This window comes from Lemur catta, chromosome 16, assembly GCF_020740605.2.
Source record: "Lemur catta isolate mLemCat1 chromosome 16, mLemCat1.pri, whole genome shotgun sequence".
Taxonomy (NCBI): domain Eukaryota; kingdom Metazoa; phylum Chordata; class Mammalia; order Primates; family Lemuridae; genus Lemur; species Lemur catta.
In genome coordinates this window covers 52,529,534-52,543,292 of record NC_059143.1, presented here as the reverse complement: position 1 = coordinate 52,543,292, position 13,759 = coordinate 52,529,534, and positions in this window count along the sequence as shown.

Here is a 13,759-nt window from a genome sequence, read left to right as displayed (position 1 = left end):
GTTAGTTATTATCGTCTTTGCCGTAACCTGCTCTCGAGGACTGTGTCTATGCTGCGGTATCAAGTTCCCAGAAGGAAATACTCGATTTTCACTTTGCTTATTTTAGTCTTTTAACCTAAAGCCACCCTGTTCTGAGAAACTTTATTCTCCTGTGAAGCAAGATTTCACCAACGCGAACCTGAGAGTGTTTCGAGGCTTTGCAGCTGCAAATATTAAAATGGAGACTAGCAGATTACAAATCACCAAGCGCTTTTGACAAGGTCTCGAAGGTTGAAAGGAAGGGGATAGTTTTTGAAAGTTCCTCAGGATTACAAATAGAAAGTTACTGAACTTAAATAGCTGTATTTTAAAAGGGAGATTTTTTTTCCCCCTTAAATCAAGAGTGGATAATGTTTTTGTCTTCAACACCAAATGAAGTCATTTAAGATGAAAAAGCCTTTTGAGCTGCTAATGCTTGGAGCGGCCTGGAAAGAGCGTGTGGCCCTGCTGGGGCGTGTGGGAACGTGCTCTTTCTCGCGGAGCTTTCCAGAGGGAAAGGCGTGTAGCCAAGGGCAGACCCTAGGGAGGGTGTCACCAAGGGGCCCTGGAGAGACGGCAGAATCGCAAGGAACTCTTACATTTTGTGTTGGAAAGGAAAATGCCGGGACGATGACACGGCAACCTGGAAGCCAGCTTCCTCTCCTCTCCTGGCTCCACCGGCTTGGGGTCTGGGCCAGGGCAGGACGTGCTGAGGGGACACTGGCCTCAGGCTGCAGCCCCACACCCGGACTGCTGGCTGGGGGTTAACCTTGAAGGAAACAGACTCCTTTCGAGCCCCCTTTCTTGTCTGTGCTTCGCAAAGTAGGGTCCAATGCCCCCAAACTTCACAGGGGTCTGAAGGCAACAAAGCACAGCGCTGAGGCTCACAGGTGGATTCACGCCACCTCATCACCATGTGCTGCACGCCTGCCTCAGTTTCCCATCTGTGGGTAGGAGGTGGACCCTAAGAAGCACTTGGCCCAGAGCTGCGGCTGCGGTCGCTGCCTGGGTGCTGCGTGCTCTCTCCACAGGGGCAGAGACCGGGCCTGACTGGTCTCTGCGGCCCTGGCGCCCGACAGTGCCCTGTACACAGCTGGTGCTCAGGTGAGAGCATTTTCCAAACTGGAGCTCCCTGGGGATAGAGAGGTGACGATGACCTGGTGATTGCAATTCAGAAAAATGCTGTGCAGTTCTCAGGGCGTGGTTTTCCTCTTTAGGAATGACCACCGTAAACCTGTCTCCACGGCTGCATGGACGGGCCGTTCTCCTCACACGCCATGACATGAGAGTTGCTACTGTAACCCACACTAAGCACCGCGGCCACTGTGGGCCAGGCCCGGCACGGCTGTGGCGCTGGGGAGCCGGACGCCTGGGCCTCCCTCCCAGCTGCCCCCACCACCGTGCCGATCGGGTCTGCCCTGCACCGAAGGACCCCTTGCCTGGGGAAATGTCACTGCACCCCAAGGCTGTGATATTCTGGGGAAGTCTTGCCTCTGGGTGAACGTGGCTTGATCTGAAGCTGTCACACCCTGGTTCGGTGCTGTGACTGCTTTATCTAGAACGCAGCCTCAGGGCTGGACACCAAAGACAGCATCGGAGAGGGGCCCTGGTGGGAGGCGAGACTCTCGTCCAAGGCAAATGAGAGAACGGGCAGGCACGGCCGTACAGTCACAGAAGAAAAACACTGCAGGGTCACTAGGAACCTACAGAGAAGACTATCTGTGAGCGCTGAAGTGATACCACTTGCATCATCGGGAAGGAATTTCCATCCACAGCCAGGGGTTGGCCTCAGCCTGCAGAGTCACTGGGGCTGTGTAATTAGCAAGGAGCAGGCCCCGTGAGAAAGCAGGCCTTGCCTAGCGACGTTTGCGAGGAGCTCATTGCGTTGCATGTGCCTGAAGGAAATAAACTTGTACTTCGGAGGGGAAAAGTCTATAATGTGCTGATGTTCCACCCAGATCCCAGAACGGTCCCTTGTGCTATTAGAAATGCTCTTAATGGGTATGTGCAATGTTTACAACAAGCATTTTACAGGGGGCTGTTTCCCTCTAAACAGCCTGCAAAGGCTTCCACGAATTTAACTTCTATGAATTTCAACATCAGTCCGGCTTTCCTAATGTGGAGCTGGCACCCCGGCCAAACGCCACGCAGAGTCCCCGCGGCCTGTGACGTGGCCTCCCCGCCTCCTTTGGTGCCTGTGAAGCTCCACCAGGACAAGGCCACTGCCTGTGACCCCCCCCCCAGGAGCCTCACGAGCTCTGGGTGACAAAGGTGAGACACTGTCCCTGAGGTCAGGGACGTCCCCCTGTGACTCGGGCAAGCTGGGCCTTTCTTCTTTAGGTAAATCTGTGGCCTAAAAACGATTTCTTTCAAGAATCACGATCCCCGCAGATCCGATGTGGCCCTTTGGTTATAAAACAGGAGGGCGAGGATGCTTTGTTTCTCTCTCTCTCTTTTCCGCCAAACCAAAAGGAGCTACTCCCCCGTTGGAGCCGCGTGTGTCCAGCCCCCGTCGGGTCCTCCTTTCCTGTCTGTGCCTGCACCTGGAAGGCACTGACCGAAGAGCTGGTTGCAGTGTGGAGTCTCAGGCTAAGAAGTGGAAGGGGAACGTGCAATATTTAAATAGCTGCATCGGAACCTCCGACTGCTAATCTTTGAAGCTTAACTCCCTGCGCTGGTTTGGGGAAGGAGACCTTCCTACGACAAGAACCACAGGGCAGTGCCGTCTGGGGTCCTCCCAGCTGTTCGCAGGTGCGCTGGCAGCAGCAGGTGTCGGGTAACTCTAGGTCTTCTTCCCTGCAAAGGACTTTGCAGGTACCAGCGACAGAGGCCGGGAAGGAACCCGAGGGCCTTTTTGGTGCTGCTACTTGTTAGTTGCTGTCGTTGCTTTTTGTTTGTTCTTCACCCGCTGATCTCTTGGGGGGCCAGGGTGAGGAGGGTCCGGGGAGGGCAGGAGAGCACCTGGGGTGGACGCCTCTGGGGGCCACCTCAGGGTGGGCGTGCAGGGCAGGAAGGAGCCTGTGCTGCGAGGCCCGGCTCAGACGCGGGAGCTCGGCTGAGCTGCCCGGGAAACGGCTGCCAAGGAGCCAGGGTGCTCACGCGCAGGGCCCGGCCCGCCCGCCTGCGCACCAGCAGGTCCCCCTCGAGGACCCAGAGCGGAGAGCTAGCCACTGTCCTCTGCTAGAGACTAATCAGGTCCTGAGTCAGCACGTGCACATATGCCCCTGCTGTGTGGTGGAGGTGGAAGTGGCTCAAAATCAATTGCTGCAAATGCTTTCAGAGGCTCTGGCCTTGCCCCTGCCTCCCCCCCTCCCCTTCCTTCTCCGCTCCCTGGTTCTGCTGCCACTCCAGTGGGCTAACAAGCTGCTCCCCTCTCCTTCCCAGGGCGGTGGTGAGACTGTCACCCGGGGACAGGTTGGGGCCCTGCCAGCAAAGGTCTCATTAATCCTGACAATGGGAGGGGGCCTGTGGCACCCCCTGTGGGAGAGGAGAGGCTCCCAGTTTCTGCAGCCCGAGTAACTGGATACCCTGCACGACGGACCGGCCACCCGCAGAGAGCTACTTGAAGCTATTTGGGTCATCAGTTAGATGAAGTGAGGCATTATAGTCCCATGAATGGCAGGCTCTGAATAGACGGGAAAGAGCTTTGCCGGAGTCCCACAAGGGAGGGGCCCAGAGTGGACGTCTAGTCTGAGCTGCGGATCCCTCTGCAACGTCCCGCCAGGTTATCCGGCCAGTACTCCACTCTGATGCCCGGGACCTGTGATCCTCAAGGAGCCCCACTGGGGTGTTTTAACTACTATGAAGATTCTTTACGGGTCAAAATCCGTTTCCATTTAGTTTCTTTTTCCTTTTTTTTGAGACAAGAGTCTCACTCTGTCACCTGAGCTAGAGTGCCGTGGCGTCAGCCTGGCTCACAGCAACCTCAAACTCCTGGGCTCAAGTGATCCTCCCGCCTCAGCCTCCCGAGTAGCTGGCACTACAGGCATTCACCACGATGCCTGGCTAATTTTTCTATTTTCAGTAGAGATGGGGTCTTGCTCTTGCTCAAGCTGGTCTTGAACCCCTGACCTCAAATGATCCTCCCACCTCGACCTCCCACAGTGCTAGTATTACAGGCGTGAGCCACCTCGCCCAGCCTCCATTTAGTGTCTACCATTCATCTCCTCTCACATCTGAGGTCACAGAGTGAGTCTGTCCTCTCCTCCACACCTTCGAAAGAATCCAGAGCAGAGCAGCTGCCAAAACACGGGTTTCAGACTCAGACAGACCTCAAGTCCGATTCCCAACTTTGCCATCTTCTAGGCGAGTGACCTTAGGCGAGTGACTTAATCTCACTGGGTCCCAGTCTCTGCATTTTAAAATGGGGATTAAAAGCACACCTACTACCAGTTAGCACAGGCAACATCGCCAAGACAGAAAGCAGAATGGCAGGTGCCAGGGGCCAGGGATGGGAGTTAGCGTTTGACAGGGACACAGTTTCCATTTTACAAGGATGGAAAGAGTTCTGGAGATGGACGGTGGTGATGGTTGCACAACACTATGAATACATTTAATACCACTGAAATGGATACTTAAAAATGGTTAAGATGGTAAATTTTATGTCATATGTATTTTACCACAAAAATGATACACTTGAAAAAGAAACAAAAACCAAAACAGCTACTTCAGAAATGTATGAGAATTAGAGAGAATGTCTGCAAAGCATGAGCGAAGGGCAGTCGCCTGCTGCTTGAGCACCCAGCCCGGGCCAGGCAGGGGCCGGGATCCCAGAACTCAAAGGAGACGCACAGATTGCTCCTTCCTCAGTCCAGATGGACACGGCAGCTCTCAGGCATGAAGAGCGAACTGCCGGCACTGGGACATATGTCCTTTCCTTAGGTCTTTCCTTCAAGGTAGACTTGGCTACTTTATTAACTGAAAATTCCAGTTCTGCCCTATGATCTCAGACTTCTGGTCAACATGATGTGGCAGATGGAGCTGACGTGGAGACCACCCCCTTCCAGAGTGACCATCCTCCAAACACACAAATCTGCTTAATAAAATAACATTTGGAAATTCAGATCCAGGCTGGAAATACCCCAGTGCCAGAATGAAGAGAGGTTTAAGCCATAGCCGAGAACCAGGCTGGGAACTTAGTGGACTGCGAAGCTCTCAGAACTCTGCCTCCCCCTGCACAAGGGAAGGAGCAGATCTCACGGGGGCTCCCTCCACCCTGCCCCCTGCTCAGCACACAGCTGGGCTTTGAGCTCATTAGGGAGCCAGGGAAGGCTGCCCCGTCTGTGATGGGTGGGGTGGGGGGGGGCTGGAAAAATCTGTCCATCTGACTGGGGACATAGCTTAGAAGCACACCCTCACTCTAGGCCAGGGGTAGAAAAAGTTTGCAGAATTCTGGGCCACTTACAGGTATAGGGTCTGAATTATTGAGGTGCAGAAACCCTGAGCTGAGAAATTAATGTGTGAAACTGATCCAAAAATGGTGAAACCCAGGGGGCCCCGAGGGATACCTCCACATCCCAGGGCAGGTGTAGGACTACACATGGAAACAGCTCACACCGACGTTGATTCCACAGCCAAATACCACATAGCGTGTGAGGAACAAACTGCCTTGCATGCGAGTGGTTGGCTGCAGCAACTAGGATAAAGCAAACCCAGGGGAGCACTCTGAAAGTGACGTCAACATAAATATGCTTGAAATTCTAAAAGAGGGGAGAGGTAATAAAAAAATTTTTCAGGTAGATTTAGAAAGGAATGAGTAGAAATTCTAGAAATAAGAAATATGTTATTGTAATGAAGACTCAAAGGGCAGCACAATAAGGCAGATCTTACTGAAGAGGTAATTAGTGAACTGGAAGATAGTTGTGAAGAAGTCACCTATAACTCAGCACAGAGCACTACAGAGAGAGAAAATTCTAAAGAAATACTGAGCAACGTGGAATAATGTTGCAGCTGCTTTTTGCTCCTGAGCTCGGTAGTGAAGGAATAATTACTCGAAACACAGCGTTTAGACAGAAGGAGAGCGGCCAGAGTCTGAGGGAGAAAATGGCCTCCTCAGCTAAGTTCCTCCCTATATTTATTGCTAAGGACACGTGCAATGGGTCAGGCTGTTTGCTAATGTCTTTAACAACATCCATGCAGGTCAGCTGTTTTCAGATGACCTTTGCACACAGCAAACAAGCAGCTTCGGGCAGCTGTTTTCACCTGGTCACGTTCATTCACCTGCTCACGTTCTTTCCATCCATCCATCCTTTCTTCTAGGCCCAGCCCCGACAGAATAAAAAGTAAATGGGCTTAGACATGATCCAACCCAACAAGCTTCCTTCAGAAGGAAGGAATGCAGAGAATGAGAAAGGTTAACTATTTGAAAAAAAATAAAGGATGAAAATGCTTAGAATTTAAGACAGACTTTAAGTCTTTGTGTGGAAAAAGCATATAATGTTCTGATCAGAAAAAATACAAACAACTCCACACCTAGACTCATCATAACTATGGAATATCAAAGATAAAGAAAAACAAACTTCGGAGAACAGTAACGTTTCCCTTACAAAGGAATGACAATTAGATGAAAAACAGAGTTCTCATCAGCAATACAGGTTGAATATCTCTTATCTGAAATTCTTGGGACCAGAAGTGTTTCAGATTTCAGATTTTTTTTTTAATTTTGGAATATTTGCATTATACTTACCAATTGAGCATCTCTAATCCAAAAATCTGAAATCAGACATGCTCCAATGAACATTTCCTTTGAGTATCATGTCAATGCTCAAAAGTTTCAGATTTGGGGGCATTTCAGATTTTCAAATAAGAGATGCTCAACCTGTATGAAATGCCAGTAACATTTTTTACAACAGGAAATTACTGTTGGCTTAGAATTATATACTAAGCTAGCTCATTATTGAAGAATTAGGGTGACATTAAGAACATTTTCAGTCCGAGGTACTTGCCAGGCCCAGCCCTCCGTGAAAGAAAGGCTGACGGCGTACTCAGCAAGAAGGGGACTGGATTCCTGCAGGGCAGTGGGCGACACAGCCACAAACAGGACAGAGAAATCAATTACACCTGGTAGAAAATCTAGGTACGTTTTGACTTTTAAAAATGACTAATTTGAGAGAACTTGAGAACAAGGTGGAAAATGGGAGGGGATTTGTAGTGAAGACTATAAGAGAGTGATTTTGTTCCAGAATACAATAGAAATTTTAACTGGCTCTAATTTTGAGTGGTTGGCAGTGACGCACAGGAGTGTTCAATGGGAAATGGACTGGACAAAGGGAGGGAAAGACATTTAGCTTAGCAAGTGAAGTCTAAAGGAGCTAAGTTAGGAAATGCAAATAGACCAGACCATGAGGGGAGAAAGCCAAGCTATCATCCCACATCAAAATTAAAATTCCATTCTTTTCCAGGCTTTTATGTCTTTTGTTTGGGCAAGTAGTATTCAAATGGATTCTGACCACCTGGATGCACTTTTAGGGAAATGGGAGTTGTGTTTGTTAAGTTTAGCTAAGGGAATTGGCAATATTAGTGTTCACACTCCAGTATTTTAGTGGAAAACCGGGAGATGTATCGCCGGCCACTGGCTAGACGCCGTTTGAAACGAGGAGTCCAGCGGCAGCTAAGCAGAGTCCGGTCCCTGCCGACCGTGTTCAGGAAGCGTTGAGACTGTTGAGTGGGAAAGGGGGAACAGCTGCTGTGTGCTGCTCATCAATCATTCTGAGTGGAATCAGTGTTAGATAGTAACTTACATGGAATAATTAATTGAATATGTGCCACATTGTCTTACTTGTTTTTTCTAGCAAATAAGAAAACCCCAGAAACCGAAATCCCAGGATTGGAAAAGGCTGAAGCTACTATCCTTGATGCCTTGCCGCCCAGAGCAGTAACATGCAGAGCTAACCAGAATATTCTAGAGCTTTGGGCCCACCCAGAGGAACATGAAAGTAGGGAGCTAACACTGGTGAAACCACCTTTATAAATTGATAAAGGGGTGCAAGGTGAAAATGTGGTAAGGGACTAGCTAAAAAGTAAGGCACCAGCCTAGCTAAAAATAATGGTAATAGTTAGCCACTGTCCCCGTTTGCTTCTCCATAATTGCCACTCTGGAGCCACACAGCTGGTGGTCATAAAGATTCTTAGCTTTCTCCACAGATAACATCACCTGTTGAAACCTAGGGGTAGTTTCCGAGGTATCTTCCAGATCCCGCATTCCAGTGCAACAGCTGACCCACCCAGACCAGTGGCCCATACCCAGGAACTGACTCAACTGGTCTTGTGAGTCCCGCTCAAGAACCTGGTCAGCAAAGAAGACAATTTCTACAACCCTACAGTTCTGCCCGAACACAGCCGATTAGCAGACTCAATTGCCAACGCCAAACTGTCTTTACAAACCCTGTCTCCCAAATTCTCCGGGAGGCAGAGTTGAGAAATTTCTCCCGTCTCCCCACTTGGCGCCATGTGGGATAACTCTCTCTGCTGACTCAGCGTATTGGCTTCCTCTTGGGCAGCAGGAAAATGAACCTGGTTGGGCGGCAACATTTGGAGCTTTTAAAAGTTCAAAATTCTTGTTGAAATAGAAACTGTAACTTCCTAATAAGGAAAGCAAAAGGGAGGAACTAAAATTTTGATAAATTCAGTAGGAAAAAAAAAGTGAAGAACAGAGCCCAGGAAAAAGCAAAGGTAATAGAAAACCAAACTCCAGAGTGGAGGGAAATCCACGCTGCCCGGGATAGAGGTTCTAGCCAACACAGCAACACAGGGAAAAGAAATAAAACTGCCATTGTTTTTCAGACTATAGGATTAGTCTAAGTAGAAAGCCCAAAAGAATTTATTATTTAGAAAACCCACTGGATGAACTGGAGGACATTATGCTGAGTAAAATCAGGCCAGGCACAGAGAGAGACGATACTGTACAGTCTTGTTCGCATGTGGAGTCTACAACACTGGGACTTGCAGCAGCAGAGAGTGGACGGTGGTGACCGGGGCGGGGGCGGGGGAGGATGGGGAGAGGGCACCAAGGGTACAAAGTTTGAGTTGGACAAGATGAATACCTTTAAAATAAGGAAAGAAAACACAAAATAACTAAAGAATAAAAAGAATCAATTAAGAATTAATTATAATTAAGAAATTTAGCAATTTTTCTGGAAGCAACAAGCGGTTAGAAAATGTAAAGAAATGCTATTTAAAATAGCAACAAGAACAAAATAATTTAGCAATAAATCTAACATAAGATGTGCATACCCTTTATGAAGAAAATGACTTAATTTTATAGAAAGGAGATTTAAGTGCAAAGCCCCATGTATTTGAAGACATGATATATAAATGTGTCAGTTTTTCCTCATGGTTGCTACTGTTTTGTAAAAAACCACCCCAGACTTAGTGGCATAAAAACCAACCACTTTTTTTATGCTCACAGATTCTGTGGGTTAGAGTTTGGAAAGCCCACGGCGGGGAAGGCTTCCTCCTTTGTCTGGGTCTGCAATGGCTGAGATGGGAGGGTCCACCTCCAGGGTGGCCCCTGGTCTGGATTGACTGAGGGTCAGCCCACCTGGGCGTGTTGTGGAGCTTACAGAGGATATTTGACCCCAAGTTAGAAAGTTGTTGGTCCGCATGGTGCAAGAACTTTCTCGTTTGTGATACTGTATCTTTATGTTTCAAAGAGAATTCAAGCAGTCCTAGACAGCAAAAGAGAATGCCCTGTTTACACGACTCACATGTACATGGTGGCAAGCAACTGCTGAATTTATATTTCGGTACCAGGCTGTAATTTCTCTGTTGTTTTTTTTTTTTTTTCTTTTCCTCTCCCTTTCCAGTATGAATAGATGTCTGTGAGTTGTAAACCTAGGTAGCAAATTCACTTGCTTGATTTGCTCAATTAAATTTAAGCCGTAATTACGTAGTTATTACCTGCCTTGGGAAACTGCGAGCATGTGTGGCAGGAAGCAGCTGGAAAGACAGTGAGGCTGGCATTTCTAGAGCGAGGAGCAGCAGCCCTGTCCAGGTCCCCTGATTGCTTTTCCCTGAGGCTCAGGGCACTGCCTGGAAACAGGCTGGGAACACGCAGGTAGGAGCAAACCTTGCCCCTCTTTTCTTGGAAATAGAGAAAACGCTTAGTCAATTGTTCACGTAATAGAAAGTCCAGGGTTACTGCAAAATTGATTATTTCTCAGTGGAAGTCATTCTCTCTCACCTTTCCTTCACGGTTATGATAAATGTGTATTTGATTTGAGAAAAAGTTCTCAAAATGAGAGGACTTCTTATCTTTTAGCAAATAAATAGAAAAAGTAAGACACAAGTGGCATAGATTAAATTAATTTTTCCTCTCGCTAACCTCTGAATATGATGAAATAGCAACTTTTAAAAATTGCTAATTAGACAGGCCACCTAGGGTCTAAGCCTAATCCCAATTCTTTTTAGCTGTGTGACTCTGGGCAAGTTATTAATACTTAACCTGTCCATGCTGCAGTTTTCCTGTCTGCAAAAGGAAAAAAACAATAGCTCCTTCAGTACAGGGTTGTCATAAAGATTAAATAAATTAATCCATGAGAAGAACCCAAAACAGTGTTTGCAACATAGAAATAGCTCAATAAATGTTAGATATTATTATAATTTTTTAGTGTAACTACCTCATAAATAAAATATTTTTTCTTATAAGTCAAGAAAATAATTGCTTATTAGAACACGAATGACCAATGGCAGGTGAAAAGATGCTCAACATCATTTGTTATGGGGAAATGCAAATCAAAACCACAATAAGATACCACTTTACACCCACTAGGTTGGCAATAATAAAAACAAACAAAACAAAAGAACCACCACCAGAAAATAAGAAGTGGCAGTGAGGACGTGGAGAAATTAGAACCTCATACGCAGCTGGTGGGAATGTAACAGGGTGCGGCCTCTGTGGAAACGGTTGGGCGGTTCCCCAAAGTTACACAAATGACCACATGATACAGGAGTTCACACCCAGGTCCATGCTGAAAAGAATTGAAAACAGGTGTTCAAACAAATACTTGCAAACCAGCGTTCGCAGCGTCATCATTCACAGTAGCCATGCGGTGGACACCTCCCAGAGGCCCATCAACAGAGGAGGAGATCAGATGTGGTCCATCATGTGTTATCCACCCATGAAGAGGATCACGGGGCTGACACACGCTTCAATGTGGATGAACCTCAAAACGCAACATGGAAAAAAAGAAGCCAATGCAAAAGGCCACGTAGTCTATGATCTCATCTGTACGAAATATCCAGAGCCAGCCAGTCCAGAAAGAACGAAAGCAGATTAGTCATTGCCAACATGAGGGAGAAAAGGGCAGTGGGGAGCGTGACTGTGTCATGGGTATGGCATTTCCTTTTGGGGTGATGAGAAAGTTCTGGAACCACGGAGTTGCAGTGGTTGTACAACATTGTACATGCCACAGAGCTGAATACTTTAAAATGGGTTAAAGGGTAAATTTTAATGTTATATGTGTTTTACTACAATAGAAAAGTCACTGATTAGAGAACAGAGACGCCAGCATTCCTCCATCAGTTAGCTGAGGGAAGACGAATGTCCTACTGGACAGCCTTCCCCTGGTGACTGAATTCAGACGGGGTTTTGTTTTGTATAAGTCAATACCCTTATTAACTTTGAGTACTATAAGAAATATTAAAAGGGCCATTAAGTACACTAAGTGTAAAGCAAACATTTGATAAACTGAGCTACTTTAAAATCACATGCTTACGTCTTCAAAAATGACCACTATGAGAGTGATTTGGCAAGCCACAGGGTGAAGGAACATTTGCGATCCATAGATAACAGACTCACAAAATATATAAAGAACCACATAAATCAATAAGAGAAAGTGCAACAACACAGGAGGAAGAATGGTGCAAAGTCTGGGCCAGACACCTTCTTTTTTTTTGAGACAGAGTCTTGCTCTGTCGCCCCAGCTGGAGAGCCACGGTCTGCTGGCAGACCTCCCCCTCACACCCGGCTCAGGACTCAGTCCAAATACTGTGACACTCCCCCTAGGAAGCCCTGCAGCGGTCACCCAATCGGAATCAGCCCCACTGGCCATTATGGTCTTTCTTCGCTGCAGCTGGTCATGTCAGTAGCTCACATAAGGACTCCTGGGCTGTCCCCTGGGTTTCACTCCACTCCCACTGTCAAGTCAGACCAAATGTAGCAGAGACTGCTCAGTTGACCTTCAATGGCCATTTTCTTCTTTTTTAATATCAGAATCCTAATTTCATCTAGAGAGTGTTACACCCTTTTGCCCTTCCTACTTCTTATTTCTTGCTGCCTAGAAGGCAGAGGTGATGACTGGAGCTCCAGCAGCTATCTTGGATAATGAGGTGTCCTTAAGTATGAAAGCCACTGTTTCAACACTGCAGCAGAAAACGTGAAGGAGCCTGAATCTTAACATCATGGACCTGCCATGCCAGCCTTAGACTGCCTTTACGTGAGAGAGGAGTATCCTTCTATGTTGCTTAAGCCATTATTATTTTGGACTTTTCTGTTATATGCAGCCCAAGTGGAATCTTAACTGATAGACATAGGGTATCCTTGCACCCCCAAATTCCCCCACAAACTCCAGAGGTGTGGATGAGTCATGTTGATTTTACTGAATGTTCCTGAAAACATGGAGAAGGATTTTAATATTGCAAATCACATGAATTTCTAAAATCCCTTTAAAAATATTTCTATTCTTTCTCTAAGGTTCTTTTTCCTATAGCAGCTATGTCATCTCTCCCTGCCCCCTAAATCTGCTCTTAAGTGTAATCTACCACTCTCTCCCCAACATGCCCTCAAGGTTTGGTCAACTTGCTCATGGTCGCCCCGCAGGCTGCTGAGCAAGACAAGACCTGAATGCTCACCAAGCTTGTCCCCACGGGGCCTCCGGTTATTCCGCCACATTTTAGATGATAATTGATTATTTGCATCTTTCCAGATGTTCCCCTTCCTTCTGCTCTACCTCAGCTGGGGGGTCCTGGAGTGCCCAGAACTGCTGCAGGCATCTTTGTGTCCCCCTCAGCCAGCAGCGCACCTGCCACACTGGCACCTGGAGCTTGCTGGATGGCTGATGTGCAGCATTCAACCCAGTCGTCTGACCCTCAGTCCTCTGTCCTATTGCCACCTTCCCCGTCCCAACCCCCGCATCTGTCTCGCATCTGTTTGACAAGTGAAGGGTCTGGCTGACCGTGCTGTGCTCCCAGCTGCAGGGGGTCCTACTCCTCTTGACCTGCGTGCCGGGTGTGCCACCTCCTCTCTGGTTTCCTCCTCAATAGGCGTGGGACGGCGGGGACCAACTCCAGTTGGCCTGTCAGCAACACTTTTCAAAGCACAGGCACCTCCAGGCCCCGTGCATTTCTGTGGGCTTCGCTCTGCTTTCCTTGGCTCTATCCCAGGCCTCTTGGGCAATTAATTTTGGCTCATTCAACAAATGGCTTTAAATCAATTTCTTCTGTTTTGCGTGTGTAATGTAGGGCTTGCCCGCATGTAGTCCTCACAGGGTTACTGGAAAGTGTTTCTTGTTAACAAATCTTTCTGTCCCTAGCCCAGTTTCCTGCTCGCGGGTGCCGTGCATGGCCTACCCGCCCACCTCAGCGGAGACTCGCCAGTGGGTTCTCCATGTGGCTCTGTCTCAGATCTCGGGTCCCACATCTGAAAACTACTGCCCTGGAATTTCCACAGTATTTAATGTGTCCCGACTGGCATAAGGCCTGTTCTGTCTATAAAGACCCATAGTGAGCGGTGGGGTGAAGGGAC